Source organism: Lithobates pipiens, unplaced genomic scaffold (genome assembly GCF_037356315.1).
Source record: "Lithobates pipiens isolate NorthernLeopardFrog02 unplaced genomic scaffold, aLitPip1_a1.2 Scaffold_13, whole genome shotgun sequence".
In the NCBI taxonomy this organism is placed as follows: domain Eukaryota; kingdom Metazoa; phylum Chordata; class Amphibia; order Anura; family Ranidae; genus Lithobates; species Lithobates pipiens.
This window is the reverse complement of record NW_027507718.1, coordinates 200,548,463-200,570,412: the sequence shown is the minus strand read 5'-3', so window position 1 is coordinate 200,570,412 and position 21,950 is coordinate 200,548,463. Positions and strand designations below refer to the sequence as shown.

General features: G+C 40.8%; 1 long non-coding RNA gene across 1 annotated transcript in view; it reads right to left on the bottom strand.

The window, feature by feature from the left end:
• Positions 1 to 600: 600 nt before the first annotated feature.
• LOC143974584 (uncharacterized) overlaps positions 601 to 21,950 on the bottom strand; it is a 52,495-nt gene continuing 31,145 nt past the window's right edge. The window contains exons 2-4 of the long non-coding RNA XR_013272246.1: positions 21,779 to 21,933; positions 19,562 to 19,668; positions 601 to 1,017 (exon numbers count right to left, since the gene is read on the bottom strand). This is a non-coding gene — a long non-coding RNA (uncharacterized LOC143974584). The remainder of the gene's footprint in view (positions 1,018 to 19,561; positions 19,669 to 21,778; positions 21,934 to 21,950) is intronic.

Below are 21,950 nucleotides of genomic sequence, written 5' to 3'. Positions count from 1 at the left end.
TGTACATCGACTAATAAATGCAAGTCAGATTTTAGGCATCCTACAGATATTGTGATTTTGATTAAAAACTTTTGTAGTGCTTACCTCCAGAGGAGCCACTTGGTATAACAGGTTCTTTGCCACGACTCTGTGAACAGCTTTATCCTCCCAAACACCTGGCTAAATAATGGGATGCTGCAAACACCTATTGTATGTGAACACAAGAATTAGCATCCTACAACCCACTATCTTAGGGTATCAGAAAATAAGTGCTACCTAGTTGTAAGTAAAGCAAGTATATTGTCACAGGACAAAAGTAAATAGCAATGCACAAATATGTGTATGGCATTGCAAGGAATTGCATCCTGGTACATGTGAGTGGTCAAGTTGGTGACAAGATACACCGTGGGTCCAACCAAAAAAAGTGAAGTGAGACTTATCTAGCAATAGAAGATCCATCCATTTTGGTGAGTGTACATACATGTCGGGTCATCTGGAGCACCTGGAAGTGGTCACGTGTTTATCTGTTACTAATGGCACCAGCACCTGTTCACTTACCTTTTGCTATTTAAGCAACTATCATTTGAATGGGACTTATTAATACATTGGACATTAGTTACATTTTTTGGTGCAGATCATTTATTTATTATTTTGCACTTTGATATGTAGTAAACTGTTTAGTAATCTTGATTCACATTTTTGGCAGTACAGTCTATATACACATTTATAGGGTTCACAAATGTGGAAGTTAGACACATTTTGAAGACAACAACAGCCATAATCACATTCATCTGTGTTCCCTTTTTTGTTTTTTTGTTTTTGCTTTGCCTGTGGCACAGAGTTTTTATTGTTATTTGATGATTTTGTTGCTGCCCATGATAAATTTGGGAAGGAAGACATATTGTAACTCCTGGCTGTGACTGAGGTTTTTACATGATATCTCTGCATGCTAAAATTCAATGGCGATATAGAGGCATCTTCCTGTGCTTTAAGCCACTTTGTTCTGGTCTGTTGTATGTTTTCCGTTCTTTTATCTCTCTGTAAGACCAAAAACGTGAAAAATGTTAAGAACTTTGCTCTTTTCAAAGAAAAACTACTTGGCAAGAAAAAAAAGAATAAAACAAATACCTTAGAGTTTTTGAGGATCTTTGAGAAGGAATTACTTCACACACAGGTAAAGTGGTCAGTGGTAGTTTGTAGCCCTTTAACTGCTTGTTAAGCTGTATTTTAATGTTCATAATCAAGGCCCAGGTGCACTTTAGGTCATCACTAAAAAACTCCAGCATTTATTTGTCCCTTTGTTACAAAGTCACTATTGGTTAGCTTAATTTAGATATATTACAATTAAGACTATTTGAATATGTGTTCATATCAGAAAGCACTCTGGCTGTAGGAGTCTAGCACAAGGTTCAGGGATCAAAGCCCCAGGTAGGGAACTAGGCGAAATGGATTCCTAACATGACCCATCTCTAGATCTTACTTTTGCCAGAGATTTTCAGCTGAACAATTTTTACTAAATGTTTTCACTTTAACTATCCCTTATTTTCCTTTATTTGTTTATCATCCACGTATGTGTATTTCCTCCCACCATTTTCCTGCATTGATTACTTACATTACAATTTCTTATCTTTCCATTCTGTCTGCACAACCATGCAGACATCTCCCTCCCACGTTCACATAATATGATAAACTCCCAAATAAATGCACACTTATTATGTAGTACATCACAATTAGGTCTTCTTCACCGCCTGGCAGTCTATTGATGTCAAGTATCTATAACTACTTAGTAAGCACAAAAGTGCTCTGTTTAGCGTTCCCTGCATTGCATCTGGGTTACTGTACTATATAGTAGACAAGAATAAAACCAAGAGAAATAGCCATCTTGCATGGTAGGAACTAAATTGAATGCTGTTAAAGCAATAAAAGAACTATGGGTAGGACTTTTGTAGAGGAATGCTGTTAAAGCTGCAAAAATAGTTAACACTGTCTATTTTACCTGCAGGTATTGTTATCCAGCATTGTTATCCATGGTCACCTGAATTATATAGATCTTTGCTCTGGACTTCGGTTAAATGCCCTGTTTGCCTTTACTAAGAGGTTTATTTGCTAAAGTAAGTATAGGAGCATTTTTACTTTCAAAGGGGATTTCACTTGCAATTTTCACTTTTTTTATTTATTTATTTTTTTTAAGTAAAAGCTTAATTTAATTTTACTAAGAATGAGACATATTAAACAAGAACATGAAGAGTGAATGGTTTGTCCGATATATGGGTTATATATATTTAAGTGCTTAGGCTGTTTCCATCAAGGATCATGAGGCTTCTCAAACATTTTAAGCCCCAGTCTTCCCAGCATTAGCAAGCTGGCACCAGCGATAATTTTGGCTGGCATGAGTTTTCCAGAGCTGTAAAACCTGTAACCCATAACTCCAGCTAATGATCCTGATGCAGTCAGTGAAAGCAAACTATTTTTGGACTCGTGAAACATCTGATAGTCCCCCAGACGAGCTAGTCCTTCAAAGAGGAGACCAGCAGCGAGAAAAGGAACACTTTTCACTTTAAGTGACAAGTCTTGTTTTTTTTTTGTTGTTTTTTTTTTTTTAAACATGTTATACTTACCTGCTCTGTGCAATGGTTTTGCACAAAGCAGCCCAGATCCTCCTCTTCTTGGGTCCCTCACCGGTGCTCCTGGCTCCCTCCTCCTGCCGTGTGCCCCCACAGCAAGCAGCTTCCTATGGTGGCACCCGAGCCGAACCGCTGCTCTGTGTGTCCATTCAGACATTGATCTGCGGCTCTGCCCCACTCCCTCTCTCTCCTCTTTGGCTCACTGATTAGCAGTGGGAGCCAATGGCCCCCGCTGCTGTCTCAGCCAATGAGGAGGGAGAGTCCCTGACAGCCAAGATTCTTGTGCAACATCGCTGGATTGAGATTGGGTTCAGATAAATATTAGGGGTGTTGAGGGGGTTGCTGCACACAGAAGTTTTTATTTATGTCAATGCATATACAAGAAAAACAAAGCCACCCTTGTGCAATACAAAAATTAACTAAATAAACATTCAGTGAAACATAACACTAAAATATTATATAAATAAAGTCCACGTGAACAAGTGAAAAGTTAGTGAAGAAATCTTCTTTAAAACTCATCCAACACCAACAGTGATATGAACTCCTTCTGTGAAAACCTCCACCTCTGATAATAGGGGCGCTTACCAGATCCTATTGACTCTCTATCGAGGTCAATTGAGCAATAGTCATAACCATCTATGGGGTATTGCAGGCAGAGATACACTCCTATGGGAACTGACCGCCACTGCATGTCTCCAGACCGTCCACACCAGATACCATAGACAGGGTATGGAAGGAACAAGACGCTGTAATAGTGTAAAATCGTTCAACTGTTTTATTAAAATAAAATAAAACACCAATCTGTACAGTCTTGTTGACAGCAAACAATTCCACCAAGACCCCATAGCAGCTCCTTACAGTCAATATATTAGATTAAGAAGACACTATACCCTGGAAGGCAACTTCCATAGGGCTGCTAAGGATCTCTATACCAGGTTAAGGAACAGGGGGTACAGTCACACCCTCCTGAAAAAAGCTTACCATAAAGCCTGTAAACCAAAAAAAAAGGGTCTTATCTTCTCCGCAAAGCCTCAGGTTCAGGACCAGTCAGTCAGAATTATTACCCAATACTCTAGGCAACATATCCAATTGAGGCATCTATTAACCAAATTTATCAAACCCTACCCCGGGATCATTTACCGACGAGCACCTTCTCTCAGGGATCACTTGGTCAAGAGTCACTATTCCATTGAGGCTCGTGACCATCCATCCCATACCGGCACCTTTGCCTGAGGAAGATGTGACGTATGTTGCTTTATTTCCAATGGTCAGTAGACTATTCTTCCAAACGGCCAAATCCATGCCATTAAATACAGAGTTACCTGCCACACAGTTGGTGTTTTATATCTAGCTAAATGTCTATGCGGATGTTTTTATGTGGGTAAGATTAAGCACCCCTTTTTTAAGCACATAGGACCACACTACCCCCATATTTAAATGCCTCATGACTACTGCTATCAGCAGACATGTTGGATTTTAACATGACTTTGATCCTAACATGATCATGTTTACCGCCCTTGAACATGTACCCTTACATGTCAGGGGCAGAGTCATCGATTGTACCCTATTGCAGTTAGAAACTGGTTGGATCCATAACTTGGATGCCACAAGATATCCAGGGTTGAATGAATGTATACGTTTTAAATCCTTTCTATAATGCAATATTGTACCTGTGTATGCTCTATTTAACATTATGTGCATTGAACCTGCATTATCTTGCAATTTATGGACCTATAGTTATGCCCCTTACTTATTACTCCCTCTCCCCTCCCCATATCATATACCCCCTTTGCCTTTTACCATCTTGGCTCAACTGTATTTACTCTTATTAAAACATAATGGCAGCAGAAACTACCCAATTATGCCATTATGATTTAAAAAGAGTAAACACAGTTGATTGATAATAAATGGCTTCAGCCAAACACTAACCATGAGTGAAAGAAATGTTTTGGTGTTATCATTCATATTCTCAGAAAAATGGCCAATACATCATAAATTCTGCCAGGGTATGTAAACTTATGACCACAACTGTATGTGCAAATATGTGTGTTGCTCGACTGACTCTCTTTAATAGATCTGCCACTATTTCACTGTTTAGATTTCCCACATATAAGTCTATCCTTGATGGTCATTGTACCTATAAAAAATTTAACCTTTAGGGATTAGTCCCCTTCCAACATCCCCCCTCCTTTATGCTAAGTTATGTCTGTCATTTGCAAAATGCCTTTGCAGGCACTAATACACCCTGGTCATATCTAGGTTCTTTCTTTATTTATCTTCCATTTCTATCCTTTTTTATATTTATTTCTATTTATTTATCTTTTTATTTTTTAACCACTTGCTTACTGGGCACTTAAACCCCCCTCAGTCCCAGACCAATTTTCAGCTTTCAGCACTGATGCACTTTGAATGACAATTGCGCGGCCATACAACACTGTACCCAAATGAAATTGTTATCATTTTTTCCCCACAAATAGAGCTTGCTTTTGGTGGTATTTAATTACAGCTGGGAGTTTTATTTTTTGCTAAACAAACAAAAAAAGATGCAAAAAAAAAATCATGTTTAATAGTTTGTTATAAAATTTTGCAAACAGGTAATTTTTCTCCTTCATTGAAATGCGCTGATGAGGCAGCACTGGTGGGCACTGATAGGCTGCACTGGTGGGCACTGATAGGCTGCACTGGTGGGCACTGATAGGCACAATTAAGGTGGCACTAATAGGCACAGGTAAGGTGGCACCGATAGGCACAGATAAGGCAGTACTGATGGGCACAGATAAGGTGGCACTGATGGGCAAAGATGGGCACAGATAAGATGGCACTGATGGGTGTCACTGATGGGTGGCACTAAGGGGCACTGATAGGTACCACTGATAGATGGGACTGATGGGCACTGGTAGATGACACTGATGGGCACAGATATGTGGCACTGGGGTGCAGCACTGTTGTTGAGGCAGATTGTGGGCATTGATAGGTGGCACTGTGGGCACTGATGGGTGGCACTGTGGGCACTAATGGGTGGCACTGTGGGCACTGATGGGTGGCACTGTGGGCACTGATGGGTGGCACTATGGGCACTGATGGGGGGCACTTTTTTATTATTTGGGTGGCACTGGCAGGGGGCAGGTGGGCACTGATAAGCTGATGTCCCGATCACGGTCGCCGCTGATCAGCTTTTATTTTTTCTCCACGCGCTATCAGCGCGAAGAGGAAAGATAGCCGATTACTGGCTCTGTTGTGTCACACGATCAGCTGTCATTGACTGACAGCTGATCACGTGGTAAGGGGTCGGGATCGACCCCTTGCTCCGATCCATGATCAGGCGAGTCTCATAGACTTGCTGATCACAGAGCGTGCCGCGCGTGCCCCTCAGGGGGCGCGCAGGCCGCTCGTGCACGGGACAACGTCAATAAACGTAGTCCCAGCAAAGCAGGTCCGCGCTGTAGCCGTCATTCGGCTATAGCGCGGATCTCAAGCGGTTAAACCCCCCTGTTATTATTTGTTATCTCTGTGAAACTTTCTTTTATATCCATTAGTAGATTTGAATTGCTCTGCATCTTTTTTAATAAAGGTTTTTTGCTGGGTTTACATCCTCAACCTGCATTTTTACTTCTTGGCGCCCCTGTACCTATACCTTCTTATAAGCAGAGCTTATGTAAATACTATTGAGGCTATGTTAGCCCCTTATATTGGACTTTGCTATGTCTAATAATACTTATTATTTAATTTTCTTGATTCATCTTTGATATAGCCTAGCCCCTGTATGGGCCCCTGCGGCCACACAGAACCCCCCTTTGTTGAGATTGCTGGATTGGTCCAGGTGTGTGCTTCCTATTGGGCTCCCCTTGATAACTTGGTTGGGATTTGTAGGGTGGGAGGGCCTTGAACCATGATGCATGATTTGTGATCTGTGACTGCCATGTTTATGTCTTTGATTATTGACATTGTGTTTATGTATTCAATTATCATTAGAGCCAGTGTTGACACTGGTGACCATACAATCCCCTGAGGAAGCCATTGTTTGGTGAAACATGTAGGGATGTGATATGCATCAGTGACCACTTCATTAGATATTGACCATAGAAATGAACCATTGGTCAATCCTCTCACATGGGTTTCCTGCTACTTAGGTCTCAGTCCATCCTCTCTTTTCAGCAAAATCTACAAGCAGAGGAGGTATCCCTGAGCCCAAGTGTAACTCCTATACTGTCAAAAAACACCACTAAGCACCTACCTAAAAGTAGAGGGCAATATATATATATATATATATATATATATATATATATATATATACTGTATATATACACACACACACTCTGCTCCTCCTTTTATTTACCCAATTTTCTGTAATGTATCGTTGTAATAAAATTTTTATTTTTTAAGTAAAAATTGTACTTCTTTGCATGTGGCACCGCTATAATCCCTAACAAAATCCCCTTCCTTTGACACATTTGGAATATATTTAGAACACAATGAGAAAAATATGTTAGCGTTAAGTCAGAAATAGTATTTTTTCACGTTTTGTGCTTACCTTTGACCAAAAAATATTTGTGACTTCAGAAATAATAGGTATAAAGAACCCTTCAGGAAAATTACATATTTTATTTAGTATTTTCTGACAAAGGTACCATGCCAATAGCAATCCTTTCAATGTCTAATTCTCAGAGAAGTAGAGGTCTACTTCCCCATATGTCTACTTCATGAATAGAATGTCTGTGGACATGAATGTAGCACAATTTAAGGGATGGTTCCACCCTAGTTGTTGAAGATTCAGTATAGCAAGTGTGGGATGAGCCAGTGGTTTTAGTCAGAGTGCAGAACTAATTGAGAAAGAACTCTTTTTTGAGCAGATACAAAGCTTGAGGCCAAAGATGTAAGAGACCTGGACTTTGGACTTCATGAGAGTGGGTTTCCCTCAGCTGGGGCAGAGGGTAAAGAGTTAAGTTCCTCAAAATAAGGAGCACAGTGCTACTATACTATATTAGCAGAGAATCTAGAGAATAAAATGGCGATTGTTGCAATATTTTATGTCACATGGTATTTGTACAGCGATGTTTTAAATGCAACTTTTTGGCAAACTTTCATGAATTAAAAAAAAAAAAAAAAAAAAAAAGTATAGTTATCCCATTTTTTGTATAATGTGAAAGATGGTGTTATGCCGAGTATATAGATACCTATCTATATACTCGGCATAGATACTATAGATGTCACGCTTTATAATTGCATGCACTCGTGGAATGGCGACAAACTTTGGTACCTAAAAATCTCCATAGGCAGCGCTTTATTTTTTTTTACGGTTACCAGAGGAGGTCTAATGCTAGAATTATTGCCCTCGCTCTGAAGATCGCGGCAATACCTCACATGTGTGATTTGAACATTTACATATGCGGGCACGACTTCCTTACCTTATTTCAAACTTGCGGAGATTTTTATTTTTATTTTTATATTATTAAATTGTTGAATTTGAACATCTCTTGTGACTTTAATAAGTGGTGACAGGTACTCTTTCTGGAGGGACCCCAAACCCCACCTGTGCACTTCAAAGTATTGAGATCACCGAAAACGGTGTATCTGAATACTGTATATTTTTTAAAATCTGGAGCCATTGGCAGCTGAGTAAACAGGAAGTGGCGTTGCTTCCGTGTTTACATCGAGACTGGAATGAAGCCGTTTCCGGCTTCATTCCAGTCTGTCAGTAGCCGCCAGAAGCTGGGACGGGCGGCCCATAAAGAGGCGTCCCCTCCTGCTCCTCTGGGATAACAGCTGAACGGCTTTTAGCTGCATCGGTTGTTATTCCTGAATAGCTGATCGGCCGCTCTAAAAAAAACAAAAGCAGAGTACGCACATCTGTGTACGCTCGGCGGGAAGTGGATAAGAGATGTATGAGGACTGCAATTCTCTAGTGGAACGCTGTTATTGTTCTAGGAGGATGTACATCCCTATTAATGTTGAAAAACATTCTAATTTACCGGTAGTTAATTTAATTTAATTTTGTTAACCCCTTTAACAGGTTGTAGCTCATCCTTCTTAGATGGGTTTAAAGAAGGGATTGGCCTCTGGTCCTTAGCAGTGTCTGATGGGGCAGATTGAGTGTGCTGGTTCACACACTTCCTAGAAGGTGGAAAGTGACTTGGGAAAATCAGTCCCTGTGTTTATGTGTTGAAAGAAAAGAAGGTAATCCCTGTATCAGTAATGTGGGCAGATAAGTTGACCTGTAGATGCTCAGGCTCCCAGCCTCTGAAGGAAGCTGCAGGCTCTATGTATTATGCATTGTTTCTGACTGCATAGTACTGAAATGAGAGAGGATGTGTTACTTACTACAATATTCAGCAGAGTAGGTTACCCTTTTATACACGTAAACTTTATATATGTAGATGATGTCACTTATGACAAAACATGTTGAGCAGAGCAAGAATGTATGCATGCCATCTAGGATACTGGCCGTCCGATACCATTGTATGGAGCGGGATCCCGGTATTCTCGTTCAGATGTTTTTATATATTGGTGCAATGTGAGTGACTTAATTTGTTTTGTAATAAAGATTATCTGGCAGTTTTACACTATCCCAACATTGTAAGCTCATTTGACCGCTCAGTGCATGAGGATCAGGTAAGCTGCCTCTATGTGCACAGTGGGGGTCTGTTGCACTCACAACTTTCAAGTTTGCATTATGTTTCACCATTTACAGCAGTTGTGAAGAAATTTGTATGGACTTTTGGATGTTTTGGAAGTCCAAGTAGGCAGCTGAAGGGATCCTTGGATCTGCTCTACATGGTAGTGGCAAGAAGCGTCTCTGCTCTGGATACACTGGTTGGTAGCTGCGTGTGCAAAACCACCTCATTATAGGCTCGACTCTCCAGATTCAGTTGGCACAGTGTTCTACTGTATGTAGTGACTGAGGCTTGAAAGGATGCTGTGTGCTCTTGTACTCTTTGTAATCACTTTTATTCATAGGTAGACAGAACAGACATGATAAGGATTCAGATAAAAGATTAGGTCTCATGGGTGGTTGGAAATATGCTAACAGATGGTTACATTGCAGACCCATTTTCACCTGGGTCCTGATGTCGTTTTTGATGAATGTGACCTATGCTGCTGTACCACCACCAGCTATGGCACAATAGGGATTGACTAACAATTGTTATGTTTGACTCAAGTATCATTATCATTCCATGAAATCTTTCTTGACTTTATTTTCCGTATTCTCCGAAGCACTGTGTTTCAATACTAGATTATTCCTAGTATTATAGAGCACAAACACATTAAATTGCATTACATTAAAGTGTTTTTTCAATCGCTTAAATCATCATATATAGCATTAAACTTTCATTATAAGCTCTTTAGTTTGCTGATGCTACTAAATGGAGCATATGTAGCGTACATAAATTTTGAGATTTTTTTACCCAATTATGACACATAACTTTGTATTTTCTTTAGAGACATTCTTTTATTACGCAGACTTTAGATGGAGGTTTGAAATTGCTTTATTAGAAATGAGAAAATTCTGAAGTTCTTAAAGCACCATCTTGTGGTCACACCATGCAATTACGTCTAGCATGAAATTTTGTGTCTATCATACTACACAACATGAGCACATTTGCAGTAACATCTTCAATTTCTTTTCATTTTATATTGGTAAATTATAGTGGATGTGCTCAGAGCACATATAGTGAATTCAAGCTAATCTGCAATGTAGCAGCAAACTATAACTAACACAATCCATCACAATAAGCCTTAAAGGGAACCTGACAAGATAGAAATATAGGAGCTGACTTGTAGGATGTTTTTGCTAATGCATGTTCTAAGATTATCCACTGCCTAGCTTCATATCTTAATAAGTCACTGACCAAAACAGCTATTTACCAGTGAGGTGTTAAAACACCTGACCTGCAGGTATGTGTCAGAACACACTAGGCAGTAAAAATAGGAATAAAATGGCCTTTAAACACAAGTCTCCAATGATAATTTACGTATTTTCATCCTTAGAGGTATAGTTATTAAGACGAGATGGCTAACATCGTTCATCACTTAGTTAAAAAATGCTGGGCTTCAGGCAAGCTTCTGGTGACCCCCACTATGAGTGAAAATATCTGAATGCCTCCCAATACACAATGTGCATATGTTATTATATCATTGCAGCAAAGAATAGAAAATCAAGCCATGGCCATGATGATATCATCTTTGTACAAAGGTTATCAGATACACACCAGCTATTTATATGTATATACGTGAAAGAATAATGTAAATAGCCCCCCTAATAGTTTCACTGCTTTGTGCTATTGCTCCTTTAAATGTATTATTGCTCTGAAGCTAGAAGTAAGAGATATGTTTCTATAGAGAAAAAGGAAGTCTTGTTTTAGTCTGTGCTAACCACAAAACTAGCGTCTGGGTCAAAGTGATGTGAGAGCCTGTGATCTGTTATAAAAACTGTTATAAAAACTGGCTGTACAATGTCAGGCAAGAATATGCTATGAATAAATGTATGTACATAAGGAAGGTGTTTAGTTTGGCTTGAATTGGTAATGAACCATGGGTGGGCTATATCTTGATTGTATACTATAACTCTTTTATGTCTAAGCCTATTTCTGACATTTGTTGCTTACAAATTAAAATACGTATATTTTTTGCTAGAAAATGCTTAGAACCCCCAAATATTTTTTATATATATATATATATATATATATATATATATACATACATACATACACACACACACACACACACACACACACACACACACACACACACACATTATATATATATATATATATATATATATATATTTATATTATATTTATATTTAGCAGAGACCCTAGAGAATAAAATGGTGATCATTGCAATATTTTATGTCACACGGTATTCACGCAGCGGTCTTTCAAATGCTTTTTTTTTGGCAAAAGACACTTTCATGAATTAAACATTTTTTTTTACATTGTCACTTTAAAAAAAAATTAAAAATCTGATCACTTTTATTGCTGTCACAAGGAATGTAAACATCTCTTGTGACAGTAATAGGTGGTGAACAAGTACTCTTTATGGAGGGATCAGGGGCCTTTAGGATAACAGCCAAGCAGCTTTTAGCCGCATCGGTTGTTACCTATATAGAGCCGACCGTCTGCTCTAAAAAAATTTACCAGGTTGATGCCTGCAGCTGCAGGCATTACCCAGGATAACCCCTTCAAGCCGAGGCCACACATGTGCATATGGTCGGCGCTAAGGGGATAAATATGCTATACCTGGAACAATAAACTGAGCAGTGTACAGATCTGATCTGTGTTGGATCATTATTATTAGATACACTGTTCACTGTGCAGATCTGGGTGTGGTGGAATAGAAGAATTCCTGCTGATAGGATACTCTGCCACCCTATAGGTACCTACTAAATGTTGGGTTGATACACTTATGTTCACCCCTGTAAAGAATCCTTAAATATCAATATTCTAGCTTGTTAAAACTAAGTGATTGCTTTTTTTAAATTTCTTTTTGTTGAAGTATATGTAAAATTAAAGCACAAAACAGGAACGTTGGGGTATACCCAGGTCCAAGAATATACAATAGCAAAAAAATCAAAGTACAATAAACAATCAACAAATACTAGTATACCTGTGCCAACAACTTTTCACTCACAGGTGTATAATGGAGTAGTAGAAGAGTCTAAGGCACAGGTATACTAGTATTATAATCGCACATGGGTCCCTAAAGAGCTAAGTTATTATTTAATAATATTCACATAAGAAGAGGGTACAGTAATGCCACTATGTTCATTGGTGATCCACCAGGGGTTTTTTCACAACAGACAAGCAAAAATATAACAGGGCCATATAAAAAACAATATAGATATAAGATTAGAAAATGCCCAAGAATTAGTGGTAGTGGGTAACGTATCAGGCTTGATGGTCAGTGGGATTAAAAAAATATGACACCTGTATATCATTGTTGGTGTCAGTGGGAGGAATAGTGCCCAACTGTTTATATCAGCGGGAAGAATTGTGCTCCATTGTTGGTGTCTGTGGAAGGAATATTGCCTCATTGTTGGTGTCAGTGCAAAGAATAGTGCCCCATTGTTGATGTCAGTGGAAAGAATGATGCCGCATCACTGGTATTAGTGAGAGGAAGAATGCTTCATATTGTTGTGGAATTTAGTCAGACCACTCATTCTTACGATGAATTAAGCCCCATACTCACTATCAGATTTTCTGATGATTTTTGTCTTCAGATTTATCAAAACCGTGTAGTGCAAGGGCCTGTCTGATTGCATACACATTAAAACTCCTAAGGTTTGACCTCATATTATATGGTTTTGGTAAATCTGAAGGAAATAAATCAGCAGAATCTGATAGTGTGTATGGGGCTTAAAGGTGTTTATTGACACATACACGTGTACGGACCAGTGCTCTAAGAGGACTGGCCAAGAGCTGTTCTTTAAGGGGTATTTAAACTGTGTGGAAGGTGCATACAGTACATGGTTCAGCATTGTTTACAGATAATTGCAGTCTTGTCAGCATGACTGATTTGAGACAGATTTCCAAGTATGATATGTCACATTCTAAAAAAAAAAAACAAGGGAACAGGATAGCTCCTGGCCATATTGTAATGGCCACAAAACATTCACAACATCCTGTTGTCATGCAATGCCAATAAGTTCCCAGAGAACAAGGGGACCCTGGAATTTATTGGCCTGAACTATAGGGTATTTAGTCACAGTTATAGTATAGTTATATATCTGTAACAGACCCAACCAGAACAGGGGCTTTTGGAGAGGTCTTGGGGCAAGCCTTCTACCCACTGATTATGGCCCATGAAGAGAGCAAATCATTCTCTAATGATGGACAACCACTTAATGAGTGTGTGGATTGGATTACTTCTCTGAATAAGGACAATAAAGCTTCCCTTCTGGAATGGATGGAAAGAGCTAATATTAATATTGTACAAGTTAATGGTCAGTGGGAATATGGTGGCCCTCCTGTAGACTAGGTTGGAGAGGCTCCTTAACTTGGAACAGAAATATTTATCAACAATGCCCCTTAAGATATCTATTAAGATTCCACCTTTTCAGACTGCTGGAGCATTATAGGAGTTTGTCTCATAGAATGTTTTTCTGGATAGTCTGAGGTGGGGTGGGGTTTGTTACAGTATCTCACAAAAGTGAGTATTCCCCTCACATTTTTGTAAATATTTTATTATATCTTTTCATGTGACAACACTGAAGAAATTACACTTTCCTACAATGAAAGTAGTGAGTGTACAGCTTGCTGTCCCCTCAAAATAACTCAACACACAGCCATTACTGTCTAAACCGCTGGCAACAAAAGTGAGTACACGCCCTAACTGAAAATGTCCAAATTGGGCTCAAAGTGTCAATATTTTGTGTGGCCACCATTAATTTCCAGCACTACCTTAACCCTCTTGGGCATGGAGTTCACTTGAGCTTCACAGGTTGCCACTGGAGTCCTCTTTCACTCCTCCATGTCGACATCACGAGGAAGAATGTTAGAGACCTTCAGCTCCTCCACCTTCCATTTGAGGATGCCTCACAGATGCTCAATAGGTATGAGCTGAACACCTCCCGGTTTGGTTCGCAGCAGAACATGAGAACAGACAAAAAATTAGTTTGAACACGCAAACACCGTTAAAGTCTATAAAACACAAACGTGAAAAATCAAAAGTGCTAATTTTAAAGGCTTATATGCAAGTTATTGTCATAAAAAGTGTTTGGAGATCCGGGGTCTTGCCCCAGAGGACATCTATCAATACAAAAAAAAGTTTTAAAAACGGCCGTTTTTTCGGTAGCAGTGATTTTAATAATGCTCAAAGTGATACAATAAAAATGAGTGCATTTTCCGTGTTTAGAACAATATCACAGCAAAATGACATTGCTAAAGGAAAAAATTTAATTTTAAACTACTACTGTTTTGTCGGGTCCCGGCAATATAGATGAAAATCATTGAAAAAAATGGCATGGGTTCCCTCCCCCAGTCCATTACCAGGCCCTTTGGGGCCAAGCTCCCCTGACCCTGACCTGGTGCCATGCTGACACAGGTACTCATTGATGGCTCTCTGCTGCGTGTACAGTCACTGCAGCATTGCCAACGTTGAGTTCCACCTGGTGGGCATGTCACAAATGAGGCGATTGCTGGGCAGGTTGCATTCCCTTTGAATGTCAGCCAGCTGAGCACTGGCATTGTATGACCGGCAGAAATGACCACAGACTTTTCTGGCCTGCCTCAGGAGATCCTGTAAGCCCGGGTACCTGCTCAAGAACAGCTGCACCACCAAATTCAGAACGTGTGCCAAACATGGAACATGGGGCAAGTGTCCCTGTCAGAGGGCAGAGAGAAGGTTGATGCCATTGTCGCATACAACCATTCCTGGCTGAAGCTGGTGTGGCTTCAACCACCTCCAAGCCTGCCCCTGCAGAGCTGACAGAATGGTGGCGGAACAAGCTCCAACAATACTGAACCCTGTCCTGCATCCTTTCCAGCTGCCAGCAGAGTTACCGAGTGCACCGTGAAGGAAAGGTAACGTCCCTGCCCATACTTAATGGACCATGAGTCAGCGGTAATATGCACCTTACTGCTGACCACCCTTTCCAATGAGGCCAAAACATTGCCTTCCACATTCCAGTAGAGAGCCAAAATGGCCTTCCTGCCACTGTGGTAAAGCACATTCTACAAAGTCACGAAAGGGGGCAGAGTCTACCAGCTGAAAAGGCAGCAGTTGCAGTGCTAGCAATTTGGCCAAGCTAGCATTTAGACGTTGAGCATGTGGATGGCTGGGACCGAATTTCTTTTTACAGTTCAGTAACTGGGATAGGGAAATTTGCCTGCTAAAATCAGATTGTGGTGTACTGCTAGCAGATTGGCTGCAAGTATTCGGGATACCTATTGCTAAACCTTCATTCCTCTCAGTGCAGGTTTTTGAGAGGACTGGAGGTATAGTGGGGTGGAGATCCCAGATGAGGAGCAAGGAGAAGTCGGCCTTTTTCTTTGATGTGGGTCTTTCAAATGCCGTTGCCAACGGACTGCATGGCAGGTCATCATATGTCTGGTCAAGCACGTGGTGCCCAAGCAGCTGCTGTTCTGGCCACGCTTGATCCGCTTCAGACATAGATTGCAAACAGCAATGGTGCGATCTGCTGCACACGTGTCGAAAAAGGCCCACACCAAGGAACTTTTAAAAGTCAGCAGGGAGTCAGCAGCACCCTGCACCTGCAGAGTTCTGCAGTGTGATGCAATAGGGTGGCTGCCCTTAAGCTGCCCCCTAGAGGACATCCTGCCTCATTGGAGTTGTGCTTCCTCCTCCTCCTCTTCTCTCAGGCACCCGAGTATAGTCAGTGACCTCATCATCCCCTCCCTCCTTGTCACTGCAGCAAACTTGGCAGTATGCTGCAGCTGGTGGAACATGATTGCCAGTTTCTTGTCCTTCTTTGGCAACCCCTCTCTCTAGGCTCATGTTACTCCCTTCCTCAACCTGGGAACCAACATCGGAGCCTTCAAATCTCTGCGCATCCTCCAGCAGCATGTATCTGACACTGTGGTCGAATAATACTGGGGACTCCTCCGTACATGATGGTGGGACTAAGGCAGGAGTGACTGTGGGCAAGGATCTGGTGGAAGGCCACTTTGGCAGCTGCGTTTGAAGGCAAACTACTCTGAGCCTGGGTGACAGAGGATGAGGAGTAGGGATGAGCCTGATGTTCATCAGGTGTTCACCTTTTCGCCGAATAGTGAACAATTTGGGGTGTTCGTGGCAAATTCAAAAGCCACGGACCAACCTTTAAAAGTCTATGGGAGAAATCAAAGTGCTAATTTTTAAGGCTTATATGCATGGTATTGTCATAAAAAGTGTTTGGGGACCTGGGTCCTGCCCCAGGGGACATGTATCAATGCAAACAAAAGTTTTAAAAACATCAGTTTTTTCAGAAACAGTGATTTTAATAATGCTTAAAGTGAAACAATAAAAGTGAAATATTCCTTTAAATTTCATACCTGGGGGTGTCTATAGTATGCCTGTAAGTTGGCGCATGTTTACCGTGTTTACAACAGTCCCTGCACAAAATGACACTTCTAAAAGAAAAAAAAAGATATTTTAAAGTACTCGTGGCTATAATGAATTGTTGGTCCCAGCAATAAACATAAAAGTCATTGAAAAAAGCGGCATGGGATTCCCCCATAGTCCATTACCAGGCCCTTTGGGTCTGGTATGAATATTAAGGGGAACCTCGAACCAAAATAAAAAAAATTGTGTGGGGTCTCCCCAAATTCTATACCAGGCCCTTCAGGTCTGGTATGGATATTAAGGGGAACCCCGCGCCAAAATTAAAAACAAATGGCATGGGGTCCCCCCCAAAAATCCATGCTAGACCCTTATCTGAGCACCCAACCTGGCAGGCCACATGAAAAGAGGGGGATGAAAGAGCGCCCCTCAAACTGTAGCAGGCCACATGCCCTCAACATGGGGAGGGTGCTTTGGGGTAGCCCCCCAAAACACCCTGCCCCCATGTTGATGGGGACAAGGGCCTCATCCACCTTTACCCGGTGGTTGTGGGGGTCTGTGGGCGGGGGGCTTATCAGAATCTGGAAACAAGGGGACCCCCAGATCCCAGCCTCCCCCCGTGTGAAATGGTAACGGGGTACAAACGTACCCCTACCATTTCACAAAAAAAGTGTGAAAATGGTATATGACACAGCTTGGGAAAAGTCCTTTATTAAAAAAAAATTTAAAAAAAAATTTAAAAATAAAAAAAATAAAAAAAAAACTTTGTCCCACAAAGTCATCTTCTTCTTCTCTTTCTCCGCCAACGGACCAAAAAAAAAAAAAAACACGCGACCGACCCGCCTCCATGGGAGGCTCCTGCTTTATGATGCATCTTCGCTTTGACAGTTCTTTTATAACTGAAGGCGGGGCCACACCGTGATGTTCCCGGGTGACCCTGCCCCACTTTGAGGCACGGGTACTTCCCTTTTTAACTTTTTGCATTGATACATGTCCCCTGGGGCAGAACCCAGGTCCCCAACACTTTTTATGACAATAACTTGCATATAAGCCTTTAAAATTAGCACTTTTAATTATTCATGTTCGTGTCCCATAGACTTTAACTGTGTTCGAACAAATTTTTTGCCTGTTCATATGTTCTGCTGTGAACTGAACCAGAGGATGTTCGGCTCATCCCTAATCAGGAGGATGAAGAGGGCTTAGTTATCCACTCCACCAACTGCATGTTGTGGCTCAATAACACGGCTATCAGCAGAAAAAAAGGACAAGCATGCCCAACAGCCACCTGCAAAGGATGCACCATGTCCATGACCAGTACTGTTGACTGTAGACACAGAGGCTGCTTGCCCTCTTTTAGTGGCATATGAGCATCTGTCTGCCTCTCCTTGGTGGCTTTCCGGACATGATATATATTTTGTTTTGCAACACCACACTACACTGTGTTAGATACTGTGTACGCCACCAGAAGTATAGTAGAAACTGTACACACTGTATTAGATACTGTGTACACCACCAGAAAAGTAGTAGAAACTGTACTATGGCTGCACTGTATTGTATACTGTGTACACCACCAGAAGTGTAGTAAAAACTGTACACACTCTATTAGATACTGTGTACACCGCCTGCACTGTATTAGCAACTGTACTATGGCTGCACTATATTTTTTACTGTGTACACCACCAGAAGTGTAGTAGACATTGTACACAATGTATTAGATATTGTATACACCACCAAAAAAGTAGTAGAAACTGTACTATAGCTGCACTGTAGCAGGACGGGAGGGGGAAGGCACTGACACAGAGTAGACAGGCAGGGAGGGTGGGGGGAGATGAGGACAGAGAAGGACAGAGCAGGGCTCCAGATGATGGAGACACGTAAAGTGACCACGGTGTCAAGACTCAGCAGCCATGATATACTGTGGTCAGGCTTTTTAGGTGATAGAGGGTACACAAATTACATAGCACAAGCACTGTGTATAACATGCTTTAAAGTGGTTGTAAACCCTTATAAACCACTTTGCCCTACAGGTATGCCTAGATTAAGGCTTACCTGTAGGTCCAAGAAATATCTCCTAAACCTACACGGTTTTTCGGAGATATTTACAAAAAAACAGGCACCGCTGTCTGCGGCGCATGCTCTGTAGATAACGGCGTGCAGGCTCCCCGAGTATGCCACTGCTAACGGTGATATGCTGTTAGTGGTGACTCCTGTGTGCATGCGCGGGAATGACGTCATCGCTGCTCCGGCGCTGTGAGTGGCCAGAGCAATACCTGGAAGAAGATGGATGCTCCATGCTACAGGGGACAGTGGTGACATCGCTGGCTCCTGTGTCAGGTAAGTGACACATAAAGGGCTACTGCATAGTAGCCCATTATGCTTTACCTTTGCAGGGAGACAGAGGAAGTAAACGCATCAGGTTTACTTCCTCTTTAAGGAAACAGGATCTGTTTTTTTTTTTGTTTGTTTTTTTAGGTTAACAAACACTTTAACTGTGAACAATAAAGTTGTTATTACAACAGATTTAAATAATACAACAGAATCAAATTTTACTTATAGCCAACACATTTAGAACATTAAGAACAGACACTATTGGAACTTTATTTATGTAGCAAAAGACTGCATACATTTCTGTGATGTACTGTTGGTGATTACCAAATGCAACTGAAACTTGCCCAAGCAGCACAGTCCTTTAATCTTTGTAAAATATCTAGACATTTTACAGTGCTGTGAAATTGTTGGCACTTTATAAATATTATATAAAAATAATAAAACATTTACAAATTATATTGATGCACATTGTTAGCTATGAAATCAGTATGCTGAGGACATCTACAGGTTGTATAGAGAACTACATTTTTGTGTTGTTTTCTTGCATAGTCCAGCTGCTTATCAGATTGTCATAATTTATCAACCTAGAAGGAATATTTTTTGTAATAAAAACTTAAAGATTTACCCTGATGTACCTGTTATATAGCTCTGTCCAGAATCATTCAACATAGCTCCAGCTAGATCCTGTGCTTTTCCTAGCAGCTTTGCTTTATTGCTGCTCTCCCTTTTCTGTTCCATTTATCTATGAGAGGGGAGACAACAAAAGTGTCACATCACTATAGTCTGAGTTTCTACAAGGCTGAGAACTCGGTTTTCCCCCATATAACAGTGCTGGGCCAATAATCAAGCACCAGTATTGTCACACGGAGACAAGGAGAGTGACTCCATCGCTGGCAATACCAGGGATTTTCTTTGGAAGCTGCAATTCACTACGGTAGTTGGTGATACTACAGTGAAAGCAACCATTATCCAAGTCCTGTGCTGAGCAGCTTCCCTTCTGCATAGCAACCACAGGAGGGCGCTTGTCTGGTACTGCTTTCATTCCCAGAATGCCTTGTATTTTTTTCAATGAATACATTTTAAATTTCTTTAAATGGAGAAGGTGGAGATCATGATGTCACCATCCCTTCTCTCCACCTCATCCAGAGAATGCCTTGCATTTAGTAGAAAATTTAAAATAAATACAGGGCATTCTGTGGTTCCTATGCAGAAGTGAAGCCACACAGCACGGGATCCAGAAGTTGGATATCACTGTAGTAGCCCTGAATGATTATAAACTTCTATAACGATCTGAGATATAATACATTGATCCAAGCTAGACCAATGTAACTATGGAATAAAAATTATACCTGCAGTTCAGCTTTAAGGAAACCTAATATTTAAGATCTTCTTTAATTACCTAAGGCTACTTTCACACTGAAGAGCCGCTAAAGCAATGGTCATTTTTGCAGTGCTTTAGTGGCATTTTAGCATCGCTTTACAGAGCTTTTCATGTGCTAGTTGGCTGGTTTTCTTAAAGTGGAAGTAAATCCATAGATTTAAACAGTTAAAAAAAAGGCACATTGGCTGTGCTCTCAGCCAAACTATCAAACCATCCAATGGCTGGTGTCATAACGAATCACATGTGCAGCACCATAGCAGTTGAAGATTAAACGGAGGCAAAGATGGTAGATTCCTTGGCTGAAAATGATAGGGGAGTTTACTTTCACTTTAAGGTCATGTGACCTTAAAAAAAAAAAGGAAGAAAGACTCATTTTGCAGTGCTTTCAAAACGCTTTTAAGGTGCTTTGGAAACGCTGCCTATTCATTTCAATGGGCAGGGGAATTTTTGGAGCCCTATTTATAGCGCCCCAAACCTGCCCCAAAAATTCTGCTTGCAGGACTTATTTTTACCGTCCTGCAAGCGCACCACCCCAGTGTAAAAACAGACATTGAAGTGAATGGGAGGCAGTTTTTACAGGTGCCATTATGCCTGAAAACTGCCTCTGTGTCAAAGGGGTCTTTGAGCATGCTTTTTAATCCGTTCACAGCAGGGCTTAGATAACCATCCAGGAGGGGTTTGGGAAAGCCCCCAAAGGTCCCTCCTTATGATAGGAGCCTCTTTGCTGCAGCTTAAGGTTGCACTCATACTGCCACTTTGAACTGAACCCTGGATTGGAAAGTGTACTGTACCCGGGGGTCATTTGGAAGAGGAGGTCCCCGCACCGTTCACTTGTGGTTCAGAAAGGTTTACTACAGTACTAGTGCAAACCGTGCCAGAACACAAATGTTTCCATGGATGACAATGTACTGAAGCATGTATTACTGGTCTGGTTAGCAGAGGAGCGTGCCCAGGAACACTTCCTTATAATCCAAAGTGCAGATCAATGGGGGGAGAGAATCAAACTCCACTCCTGTGCCAGGGCCTGTGAAGCAGATGTTTTAATGTGTTCTTGGAAACTTTTACTTTTACTGGCAAATATGTCAATTTCAGTCAACAAAAATATTGCTCACATATGGGGAGGTATAGCAATCTTAGCTATCCTATTGTTAATGCTTAGCTTCCGAGTTCTTTGTGACTTACATAAAAGATACAAAAATATAACTTTTCATTGTGAGTGTTTTTTTGTTTTTACTTTTTTGCTTGCTAATATTTTTTCAACGTTTCTTATATTTCGAAACATCATTAAATAATGTATGCTTTTGCAACATAGACATAAGGAATATCCATACAATAACCTACTTCTGACTGTCTAATTATTTAGTAGTTGGGTAATGATCAGCAGTAGTTCCCTCATTTGCTAGGCAGAGCATCATTTCTCTAGTCCCCCGACTTGCATTAAATAAAGAATCTGTAGTCTGAGATGTTTTACCCTGAGGCCTCTGGTACATTTTCTCTTTCATCCTCATAGTCTGCTGCAGCTCTAAAGCATCTCTTTCAATCATTCTGACAGATTTTGTATTTCATTTCTGGCATTCTAGGGGTTATCCAAGGGTCAAGTCTTCCTATCGCCAAAGTGGATTCATCCTGGCAAATGTTTAATT